The 13086-nt window shown below is 45.4% G+C and overlaps 1 non-coding gene across 1 annotated transcript; it reads left to right on the top strand.

Moving 5' to 3' along the window:
- The first annotated feature begins 11744 nt into the window (after positions 1–11744).
- On the top strand, positions 11745–11846 carry LOC138517099 (U6 spliceosomal RNA). Its single transcript, XR_011282373.1, has one exon. It is a non-coding gene; the product is annotated as a U6 spliceosomal RNA (small nuclear RNA).
- Positions 11847–13086: the final 1240 nt, after the last annotated feature.

Below are 13086 nucleotides of genomic sequence, written 5' to 3'. Positions count from 1 at the left end.
AGATGCGGTTATTTGAGACTCGGCAACAAACCCTAGAATTGGTAACATATAAAGTAGAATATTAACCCGAAGAGGGGTTGGCCATAGTGTTCACAAAATGTATAAAAAGCGAATGCATTTTAATGTACAGTCTCTCACTGAACGCACAGAACCACGCTGGAGTTCGTTGTGTTGTACTGAGGGCCGATAGCTATCTGACTTTGCACTATTTTGTAATTGTGTTCGATAGAGAATAAAGTACTTTGTATGTTCCTTTGAAACCTGTGTTTGGTATATTTCCTTTTGGGGTACTCAGCCTCGATATTTTGTTTCTCTTTTAACAGTTTGATAGGCAGCCCCATCCATCTGTCCAGCACAATCCGAGTATGTTCTAAAAACTTTTCATAGTTACATTTATACAGCTCTTCTGGGGACAACACAATTTCTATCCCTAAATACCGGGTGTAGACCGCATGCCACTGAAACCTGTAACCATCGTTGACTCGTCTAGTACATTCAGTGATTGGAAAGATTGCTGATTTCATATCATTAATTTTCAAACTAGAGAAGTCTCCAAAGGTTAGCACATCTACCATGATCAGCCCTCGGTTACTCTGCCGGTCTTTCACATAGATTAGCATATCATCTGCATAAAGGGAAACCACCAACTTGTGTCTATAAAGCTATATCCCTCTGTGGACATGCCTATCTTTAAGTAATTCAGCCAAGGGTTCAATCACCAAGGCAAACAGTACGGGTGAAAGAGAACACCCCCGTCGCGTACCCCTCCCCAGCGGTATGTTCGGGGTAAATTGGCCGTTGACTGTAATTGTTGCAGTGGGTAGAGTGTAGCACAATGAGACCATGGAGATGAATCCCTCCCCATCCCCATCCTTCAGAGTACTGCGAAAAGAAAGGGCCATTCAACCAAATCGAATGCTTTCTCGGCATCCAATAGTGCCGCCACAATTGATTTTCCTGTCAAACCGCCGACATTCGGCCAAACATCTGCCGCAACCCATAAGAAGTGGAGCACCCCAGAATGAGTCCAATTGAACAGATTTCACACATCTATGCATTAAAGGTAATAATCTCGTGGTAACAATTTGGCTGGAATTTCATTATCCAAATTGATAAGAAAAATAGGGCTGTAGGAAGAACATTCATCCGCATTCATCTGCCGCTTTCCCAGTTTTCCACAATACAGCGACCAATGCTTCCCTCATAGACTCTGGCAATCTCTCAGAGCCTGTTGGTACACCCCCAGAAGTTGTGGAGCCAGTTTCAATGTAAAATGCTTATAAAATTTGTATGCAAAACCATCGGACCCCAGAGCTTTCCCCAATGACATCTCCTTAATCACAACAGGATTTCTTGTATTATTTTGGGGTGACCCAGGCATTCTCTCTCCTCGTCAGTGCATCAGTAGAGTGCTACCTGATCAAGATAAATGTGTGTCCCAGATTGTGAAACCTGAGTGTGTGTGGAATATAATTGAGTGTAAAATGTGCAGAATTCCTGAACAATATCCCCATCTGCATACTTCAGTTCCCCTGTTAATTTTTAACAGACAAGACGTGTGCCTTTGGTGTGTCAGTCCTCAAGGCTCTCCCAAGTAATCTACCAGGACGCTGTCCCTCCCCATATTGTCAAACAGCCCCCTTCCCAAACAGAAACTTCACCTCTCTTTGTGCCGCTTTTCTAAACTTGTCCAGTTCCTCCCTGATCTCTGTCTGTCTGGCAGGCACAGTGAACGATGCTGTATGTGCATATGCTGCAGATGTGCCTCACTATTTATTAGTTCTCTCTGAATTTGTGTCAGTCACCCAGATTCCTTTGAGATGCCTCCCCCGAATCTAACCCTTAAACCTCTCGCATGACACTGTATATGAATCAACAAATCCCACATTCTCCTCAAAATGTATCAATGGCATGCGTTATCCCAACTGGAAACACCTCATCAGCCAGCCCACAATTTGCAAGTCGCCTTCTGAAGTGGTCTATGAACCCCCCAGTTCTATCGAAGTCGGACTCTAGCACCACATTGAAGTCTCCTGCCCATATACTCACCCCAGTTGTCTTTGTATCCAGCTGTTGAGCTATCCACTCCAGTGTTTCCACTGAATCTTGATTGGGGCCATTGTAGTTAATTTGGGTAATTTCCTGGCCATGTATAGATCCTAATTCCAGCAATGCCCATCCTTCCTGATCTTTAATCACCTCATTTGGGGGGAACCCTACTGAGCCTTGCAACAGTATGCAGAGCCCTCTGGAGTAGGAAGAATAAGAGGAAAAGGAGTGGTGACTAACCCACTTCTGCCCAAATCGTGCCTCTCCCGAATGGGTCAAGTGTGTTTCCTGGAGAAATGCAGTATCCATCTGGTGGTGTTGCATATACAATAATACCTTGCGGGATTTAGATCGGCAAATCAAGCCCCTAATATTCCATGTCATATATTTAATTGCCTTAGCTATACTCCTGTGCTACATTCACAATAATCTTCAGGATGCGCAATGTGCATCTAGTGCTATTGTACAACCACGTCAAATAGTAAAGAGAAGTCAGGGACTGAGCAAGAGCAATACCTAGAACCACCATCCTACCCAAACACCCATTCAAACCCCAACCATCCTCCCCTCCCCCACCAGCAACCCCACCTTGCCAGTTACCACCCCATCCCAAACCATGAACGAACATATGCTTCTGCATGAGGATCACACTAGCACCCAACTGCCTCAGCACCCCAACAATGATTTTTGCTCCTCACTCCTCACATTGAAGTATGGGCATCACAATAATTGTCATCAGCTAACAACCTATGCTCTACTTCACAGAGAATAACTCCTGCTCATTATTCTCTCGCCGCCTCGGTACCCTTGGCAATGACTCAAGAAAAACATTGCCTTCATACAGGGTTTGAAAAAAAAGCACCCGCCCCTCATGTTCCACCCTGAGTTTGGCAGGGAACAGCATGGCATATTTCATGCCCCGCTCCCTAAGTCTCTTCTTGACCTCGATATAAGTATTTCTGGATGCTTGCACTTTATGCAAAAAACAAAGGGGCTCCTGGGAAGTCCCTCTGCCAGACATTAGTCCTGGTTACAAGACCCTTAACCACATTCTGTAGCTCACTTTCTTTCACAGAGGAGAAATATCCAAAGCATATCGGTCTTTGTCCTGCCCCGGGGCAGTCCAGCACCGAAATGCTAGGCAATTCTCCTCTGAACAAGAGTACCAACAGTAACCCCAGCCAGACCAAAACAAGTGTCTGGGGTTGCTGCTGGTACTCTTGTTCAGAAGATAATTGCCTAGCATTTTGGTGCTGGACGGTCTTTGGGCAGGACAAAGACTGATATCTTGTGGATATTTCTCTTCAGTGCAAGGGATAGTGAGCTAAAGAATTTGGTTGAGACTCCACCTTGACTGAGGCCGATAGAGAGACTCCCAGAAGTTATTTTGGGTCTCACCCTAAGTTACATGGGTAATCTGGACGTGGACACCTTGGTCACTGTTCTTCGAGAGGCACAGCTCCACCTCACTGATGAGGCCCAGCCAGGCTGAAACACGTGTAGGGGGCTTGTTCAGAAGAGAATTCCCTAGCATTTCGGTGCTGGACTGTCCTTGGGCAGGCCAAAGACTGATATGTTGTAGATATTTCTTTTCTGTGAAAGGGATAGTGAGCTAAAAAATCTGGTTGAGACTCCCCCATGACTGAGGCCGGTAGAGAGACTCCCAGAACCCCCCTGTTTTGCTGCTTGTACTTTATGCAAGAAATCAGGAAAGAGTCGGATATGGTCACGTTTATACAGCAGCAATCCTTTTTCTCTAGCTTTCCGCAGGGCAAGGTCTCTATTACGATAATTAAACATCTGGGCAATTATTGGCCTAGCTGGTGAACCAGTTATTGGTTTCCTTCCGCTGGGGACTCAGTGAGTTCTTTCTACAATGAACACTGCTGAGAAATCCTCACCTCCAAGGATCTCTCGCAGGATAGTTTCGACCATAGTTTCCATGAATTGTTGGTCTGCCACTTCAGGTACACCAACTATCATTAGGTTGTTTCATTGTGAATGCGACTCAGGATCATCTTGTTTATCAGCCAGCTCTTTAAGACCCATTTGCACTTGAACAAGTTCCTGTGTGGCGGTGGAGGATTCATCCTCCATTGTCGAAGCACACCTTTTCACCTCATCTAATCTCTCCCCATGTTTATCTTCCATGTGGTCTACTTTACATGTCAGAGTGTCCATTTTCCCATTCAGTGATTGTATACCCGCGTGTAACTGACTGAACATGGCTTTAATGCTGCTGAACGCTCCATTCGGATCCCGAGAGGTGGACTGAGAGGCCACACCTCGGGACTACTCCATTACTGTATGGTGTTTACCCTGGGCGGAGGTGTCAAACTGCAGTTTTCTGTGACTCAGACATGACACTGCCTCTCTGTCTCCTACTTCCACATAACACTTCTGCCTTCTACTGGTTTGCCATCAGACTGGACTGTGCAAAGCAAAAGAACACTTGTCGCAGTCTCCTCTGCTACAACTGCGCATGTTACGAGCAAGTGCACATCCACAACCAATGTACCTCCTCCAGATTGATGGAGATATTGCTGTTAAAGGGGGTATCCTGCTGCAACATCTGCAGTGAACGATCACAACAACTCACATGAGCCCACTGAGGCATGCCGTTGACACCACTCCAACGTGCTCGATAAGGGAGGGAATTCCAGCTTTCCCACCCAACCTTTGTGCGTCTGCCTGTATCCAAGTGGCCTGACCCAGACCTCTTTCAATGTGTTATCTAATCTAGTTGTCACTTCAAACAATACACGCAGTCAGACCAGGCGCAGAGCTTTTAGCTAGTTTAATTCACCATATTTAAGCCCCACCATCTGCCCACACCAGTTCAATGCTGCCCCCAACGGAGGAACGTCCAACATGGAGTAAGTCTGCATGGTGTGGGCACATGCGCCAAAGCCCAGGGAGCAACTCCATATGCAAAGGCTACAGCAGAGGCCTCATGAGTGAACCAATGTATCAAGAAAGACACTATCAGGTGTAGAGCAGCTCCCCGTAGAATCCTCAGTTCATCCACCTCTGTACTCTCAGCAAGGGGGCAAATCTTCCTCCTTGCACAGATGCCACTTCCCCCACATGCTCACCATCGTGTCACTGCTGCAAATGGATGAGTCAGCACCTTCACACCAAGCCGGCAGGCAGGCAACCATTGTAATGTGCGCTGATCCCAGGACCATACCGGATCAGTCCGGGATCGTGGCGTGATGAAATCAAGGCCGGGCAGGCCCAGCCTGTTGTGGAACACCATCCCAATGTCTCCCTCTTGCCACAGCAATGCTCTCTACATGCGAGGTACCATTGTCACCAACACTTGTTTAAGGCTCTCAGGGGTCGTGTAGAATGAGGCGCCAGGTCAGATGTCGCTCACTGAACAATCAAAGCATTGTCTCCACAGCTCCTGTCACGTGGGTGTCATACCGGTCTACACAGGGTTGACACCCAATTTGCACCGGCCGCCAGGAGTCACAGCAGCGATCACCTGCCCCATTCGCCTTTTGCCCGCTTCTACCTCTGGGAGCGCCAAGGCGTTCCCCGGCGGGTCCTTGTCGTTCACCAGCATTCAACGTGGTGTCGGAAGGTGCCCACATGACTCCCCATGAGACAATACCAGGGTGCATTGCAGTGTAACGCAATCATATCTATACACCAGGAGGCAGCTACTCACAGATCTCGTCTGCCTAGGCTCAATCGCCATGCTTCCCCAATCTGTGATAGTGAACCAGGCAAACAGTAGGTCTGGGACTTAAACCCATGAGAGGATATAACAAGCCCTGGCAAGGAATTAAATCTGGCACTGTGCGAGTCTGGGACTTCGCACCCAAGAACCAAGGATGTGATACACCGGCAGGAGAGTAAACCAGGCGCAAGAAGAAACATAAGAAAAGTCAGAGGTAAAACCCCTGACGCTGCAATTGTGGAACAGTGATAACCAATACAAAAGGGAAGAACCATGCCCCTTTTAAGGATAAGTGATAAAGTCGCAATACCCTGCCAGAAGAGTATACCAGGGGTAGGAAAAGGATGGAGAAAGCTCAGGGGTCAAACCCCCTCCTTGAAATTGTGGAACTATAACAGTCAATGGAAAAGGGAAGAACCATCCCCCTTCAAAGCTACTTGAGATACAAAGTGTGAGAAGCTTAATATTCAAAAGAACTGTCTGTGTTAAGGAGAGCCAAGGGAATAATCACCCCCCTTGAATGAACTTGGTGTTAAAGTATTAAATGGTGAAAACAGAAGGAACAAAAGGAAAATAGTTATTATCCTTAAAATTGTGGAAGCACAGAAGTGGAGAAACGCAAGGCAGAAGTCATCCCTTTGAAACTGTCAAGTGAAATATTGTATAAAGAAAGAAACTCATGGGAAGAGTTATTCCCCCTCTCCCCCTTGGGGACAGCGTAACAATATTGACCTTTTTCGGAAGCACCGGATGGACAGTGAAAGACCAGAAGAAACACAGGGGAAGTGAGTACCCCTTCCTCTAGTGGATCTTTAGTTCTTTTATTTTCTGCACCATGGAACTTTATATTTCGGAACTTTGAAAGAAAGCTACAAATACACAGCTTATAGACATCCCCTTTTTCACATTATATTGATTTTAGAGTGTAAGGGTCAGTTTAGTGTTTTGGACACAGGACGGAGGAAGCTCTTTTGTTTAACATCCTGACACAGACATGCCTCCGTTTTGTTGAGGCTGGGAAACCCCTCTTAGAGTTAGGGATGGATAGGATTTTTCCCAAACCCTCTTTTTATTTGTGATAAGTACATGTCTACAACCAACATGCCACTTCCTTTTTCCCTGTAAGAGCTAACGGATACATGCTATCTGATGCTCCACTGCTGACAAAAGCAAACTACCATAGCGTCAATGACAATGGTAGCCTTTGACTCCAGTTTCCTTCGATAAATTTGTCACACTGTCACACTACCTGCCATGTGACAGTCAGGGGTCAGGTCCTAATGAAAAAATTGGGGGGGACTCATTAACATACCAATTGAATGTGGCGTCACCAGAAATTAGCATTACCAGGTGCTCTCTGAAAAAAGTGGGGGGACTCTGTCCACCCGCGTGTAGCCTCGACTTGAGCCCTGCTGACAGTTGCACCATGTGTGGGTGTTATTCCTTAAAATAATAGTAAAAAAAGCCACACAGGAAATTTTACAGTCTGCACCACAAATCTGTATAACAGTCAGGGATTTTCTCAAAGGAAATCTTAGAGTAGTAAAAACATACCTCCCCCCCCATCATGGCTGAGAGATATGTTTTGCAATAGGGACCTGTGCTAACATGACAGCAAAGTCTGGTGAGCCATCAACCAATGGAATCTTCGCCCATAACATTCTCTCAAACACACAAAGATCACTTGCACACGCTTGCAGATCAGCACACTTTCGCACTTCACTACCACACGCCTCCCTCCCTTATTCCAACAACCAACACTTAGCTCACAGATATAGAAGAGTATGAGGAAATGGTAAACAAAACAAAGCTGGAAACAAAATAAAATAATTGCATGGAACACAAAACAATTGCATGGAACCTGTTAACAATTATATGGAAAGATTTACATAGAATCTGTAACTACTGTACGGGACCTGAAAAAGAAAATACGTTAATCACAAACATAATCATCCAACTTCCTTGGCAATCTTCTGATCCTATTGGAGCAATGTAACCTCCTTGGCACTCTTCTGATCCTATTGGAGCAATGTAACCCACCCGTCCCCAGTCGCTGTGACATCACTGACTGCTTCACCTCCACCGGGTGTCTGTCTACTGTTGCCATCATCGTTAACCTGCACCCCCACAATTCGCTCTCCTCTGTTACCAGCACATCCCACTTGCAAGCTTGCCCACCCCTTCTGTCAGGAAATCCATCATCCATCCACCATGCACCAGACACATCTTGAACAGCGATCCTCCCCTTGCTCCACAAAGTGCCATCATTCCACCTAACATAACCTTTCCCCACTCCGACCATCTTCATAAGAGGCAGAAAAAAGAGTAGCCCCTTCTTCACAAAACGGGGGATCTTCACCCACACTTCATCACCCACCTGTACAGCACACTCCTCACACCGCTCATTATGCTTGTCCGACAATACTCTCTGCATTTCAATTTGCCAAATCAACAATAGCCGTGAGGTCCACCTTTGACAGCACACCCCACATAGCCATCTGGGACAGAGTTTTACACCCATCTGCCTACCCTATATAAGTTCAAAAGGTCCACACCCCATGAGCCTGTTTGGTGTGTCTCTGTGTGCCTTGACTGCATCCTTCAAAACCACCCTTGAATCCAAACCATTAGCTAGGGACAATTGAATCACTTCTTTCCCAAATGTGTTTGCACGTGGCACCAACCCCTTTGCACTGGGGTTATACAACGCGGTCCTGTGATGCTGAAAACCCCCTTCCTTAAAAAAGTCAATCATCTTTCTAAATACAAACTGGACAGCATTGTCAGTGACAATACTCTCCTGCACCCCCTCTCTATCAAAAATCTCGAACTCTAACACCCTTTCAGTGGTCACTGACTGTACCAGTGCTAACTCAATCCAACTTGACGTGTAATCTATTAAAACGTTCCTACCCCACTTGCTTGTCAGTTTCCCCCACTCGCACTGGCCGTCGGGACAATCAGTAACTGCGTTCTTCTGACTAGGGACATATTACACCACAACATTGTAATCATGAAGCTCCACCATCCAACACGCTATCCTAGGTGACACTGATTTAGACCTCTAGTGGTTAGAACATGAACTAAAGGCTTGTGGTCTGGCCTGACCACATAGGCACACACATAACAATGTTCGAAAATGCGTGGATGTCCAGCAAACCGCCAGATTCCCCCTCCCGATCACAGAATTCCATAGTCTCAGGATCATGCAACACGCTGGAAGCAACATCAACCAGCCTGTACTCCCCTTCTTTCCACTGTGCCAGCACAACTCCTATGGCAATCTCACTGGCGCCGACAGTCAAAACAGTGATGGCCCGACATCGAACGTTGGCAACGTAGGGGCCTCATCCACACACTTCCTCAATATGTCAAACTCTACCTGACACACCTTTGTCCATTTGAATACCACATTCTTCTTGAGCAACTCTCTCATTCAGACTGTGTTCTCTGCATAACCCAGAATGAACTTCACATAATATTCAGCCATGCCCAGGAAAAACCTCTGCTGATCCTTGGACTCCGGGCAGGCGTCTTCGTCAACACATTCACCACACACTCCCTGGGCCTGATCTCATTCCCATCAATGGTGTGCCCTAGATAAGTGACACAATGCACCTTCACCTGACATTTTGACAACTTGACAGTGAACCCCTTCTCTTGCAACACCTTCAACAGACTGTGCACTCCTCAGTTTTGCCCCACAGATATCATCCTGGAAATAGCTTACCTCAGCCAAAACACCCAAAAATTCTTGCATCAAATGCTGGAACGCAGCTGCCGCGGATGCCAACCCAAATGGAACCCTACATGTAAACCCCAAACATCTTGACAAATTAAGTTAAATGATGTGAGGAGTCAGATATGGGAGACGGACACATAGATGAGTTTTCTCACAAGTCACCATTTATTGAAACAATAAAGGGTGAGATAAATACCTATCTTTGCCTAACCTAACAAATCCAAGATTAAATGAAAATAACCTAGTATCCGAGAAATGTCTGCCCCTCACACTTTTACATACAAGAAAATCATACAGGAAACATTTGGCAGTTTCAATTTTGTAACTCAACATATATTGAAATATAAAGAAAACAGAAACTCTTATGATCAGGTGTTGATCCCCTTCCCCTGGATCAAATCAGGATAATTTAAATCAAAGTTAATTTCAGGAAAGTTATTTCCTTTTGTGCAGTGCCACTCCAGGTGGAATACACATTTCATTATCACCACTATACACCTCACTTGGCAAAGTAACTTCCCAGTTAAAAGAAACGGTTTCTCTTTCTTAGAACAATTGTTAAGGCTTTCACTTGGCAGTTCAAAAAGTCTTTTTCTTCCTACATCAATTTAAAAAGTTAATGAAAAAGAGATTATTTTCTCAGGAGACCAATCACTTTTCATCACATTATGCTTCTTCACAACTCACACCTTGATCAGTCAGAGGTTCTTCTTCAGTCAGGATGGTTACAAAAACAGAAATGGAATTGTCAATTCTTTTCCACCACAATCAGTTACAACCGTCTACCAAATTTAAAGTACCTCAACTTCTCTCCTTCCTGATCCACTCGCCTGCCAGGACTGGCCACTATTTGTCTCTTTTCTGGTATAAAACTGCAGGATAAAACTCCTACTACTAATCCTATGTGTACTCAGTGGTAAGGTTTGTTCCCAACTTCCACACTTGACCCCTCACTGGGGAAAGGTAAACCAACTACAGCTTCTGGGATAAGTCTTTGGACTTGTAACACCATTGGCTTATAACTTCTTTCATACAAATGCTCCACAGAAGGAGAATGATTCTTACATGGATTTGTTTGTCATTGGCAATGCAGATAACAATTATCTCTCCCTTGATCCTTTCTATAAGCAGGGCTTTTATCCTGCTATCTCTTATTTCTTTCCACACAACCTATTGGCTTTTGAGAAAGTGATTTACAACTCCTTTGACTGCTACATTCAATTTGCTTTGATATCTCGTGGCGTTGGCAATGCAGGTAATAATGTCCCTTCTTTGACTAACCTTCTTTGGGAAAACTGTATCCCTTTTGTTTTATATTTGCCCTTTGCTGGCTTGGACAATGTGGGTTACAACATTCTCTTATTAGTTCTCTCCTTTTAGGCAAGTCGCACTCACTTTTTTTTTTAACAATGGCCACCTTTTTGTTTGGGAAATGTGGTTTACAATATCCTTCTGTTCACCCTCTCCATTTTGGGTAATTACATTCAATCTGCTTTCTTTTAAATGTTCGACATTCAAAATGTGCTTTCTCGTGAACTGGGCTATGTTGGAGCGCCCCAGGGTTACCTAGTTCAGGACAACTCACCGGTTTCTCTTGGCGTCTCCTCCAGACCTGCTTGTTATACTTTGCTGCTCGTCGGTTATTCCATCACGGTTGATAGCTACCGTTAACCTCTTGCTGTACATGCTGCCTCCACGCACGCTCCGGTGAAGTCCTCACACCAGAGTGAGAAGTAAGACACAGACAGCAAATCTCCCCTTCAGGACAACTGTCTCACCACCGCTTCCCGCTGCACATCCTCTGCATCTCCAGGGCACTACCTCTGACAAACACTCCGTACAGCGTCCTGCTATCGGCAGAGCAACAGCACTAACCTCTACTTTCTCCTGCTGCTTCTGAGGCTCCTGCTGATCCTGCTTTCATGGCTTTCTTCTGACCTGCACCTGACAGGCCTTTAAATATTTAGAGGTCCTGCTCAGGTGTGGGCCATTAGAACTAGACCGCTCACTATGGTCTAGTGACTCGGTGTCCCTCTTCCTAATCTCAGTACTATGGGACTTGAACTCCATAATGTTTTTAGTTGTATTAACAGGAACATATTCAATTTGATAAAAAGCCATGAATACAGTGGGATCATTAGGGAAATTATTCCGAAGATACTTCCATTCTTCCTGGCCGAGTCCTCTCTCATGTGAACCTCCTGCAGAACACCACCCTGAGGGTCTGGATCAGGTAGCGTCTGCCTTTCCCTGGCCACATGAGAAGGACTTCGGCAGCACATATACTAAAATTGGAACGATACAGAGAAGATTAGCATGGCCCTGCGCAAGGATGACGTGCAAATTCGTGAAGCATTCCATATTTTTGACATTTCTTTTTGATGCCTACAGTCACTCACTAGCATATGATAACCCAGCTATTCTTTTTTAAGGACTCCGGCAGTCGCTATTTCAAGTGACGTCTTTTTCTCTTTTACTGAGCTTATTTGTTATTCCTGTGTGTTTGTCCTTGTGAGAGCCTTGAGGCCTTTCGGTGAGTGTTGCGCTATACAAAAATTCATTTAGTTAGTTAGTTAGTTAGTTTCAGGCCAGATTCCTTGGGATGATCATCTCTGATTCATCACAATGACAAGATGCCTCATGCAGTTCGATTTGGTGGTAGGGCAAGGACAGGTCAAACACCAAAAACCTTAATGTGTGCGGTGGTCAACAACTCATTAATGTTTGGGAGAGGATGTCTTTCCACCAAGATGTTGGCATTCAAGTCACGCAAGTCCATGCACATCCTCAGTCCTCCATCTTGCTTCCTTGCCAATACCATGGATGACAGCCATTCTTATGCTTCAATGGCCACAATTATCCCTTCTACAGTTAGCCTGTCTAATTCTGCGTTGAGCCCCTCACGGGCAAGTACCGGAACGTTTCTCACTTTGTATGCAATGGGCTTCACACCCCTTCTTTAACCCAATCTTGTGGGCAAAGCCTTTCATTGTTCCCAATTTGTAACAAAAGACTGCCAGATACATGGATTTGAGACTCTCCCCTGACATATGCCACTTAGCATCCACGCACAGAAGAGGTACAGCCCTTCCCGGGCATATCTGGATGTCCAAAGCAGGCTGCTCATCCCAAGCCGAGGACACTGGTACCTTTATATGCTACATACGGTTTGCCTCTTGTTTGCCTGCCCTTAAACAAGATATCTGCCCACTCGTACCCCAACATGGTGATGGGAACCTGTCCGTAAACACTGTGATTTATGTCACTAGGTACATGCCCATCACTGAGTTTTTAAAAGTGTTTACATACAAATCAGGAGACACCATGGTATAAGGAAATCCCGAGTCCACCATCACCTCGATGTCTTCCTCATTGACTTTTATGATATGCCACAGTCTGTACTTCTTCTTCCCTTTAACATGGTGCAACATCCTTTCTTCCATTTCAAGCGTCCTCTAACTCTTCCACCATGTTATTGTTTTCCCTGGAGGGGCGAAACCCTTTCTTGGTCCCTTTGTACTGTCTCAAAAAATGTCCCTTCACACCACAATGCCTGCGCTCCACCGCCAGAGCTGAAAATTCCCAAACTCCTATGGGATGACTACTC

The sequence above is a fragment of the Ambystoma mexicanum genome, chromosome 6q, assembly GCF_040938575.1.
Source record: "Ambystoma mexicanum isolate Mex_15411 chromosome 6q, UKY_AmexF1_1, whole genome shotgun sequence".
NCBI lineage: Eukaryota > Metazoa > Chordata > Amphibia > Caudata > Ambystomatidae > Ambystoma > Ambystoma mexicanum.
This window is presented reverse-complemented; position numbering and strand designations above follow the sequence as displayed.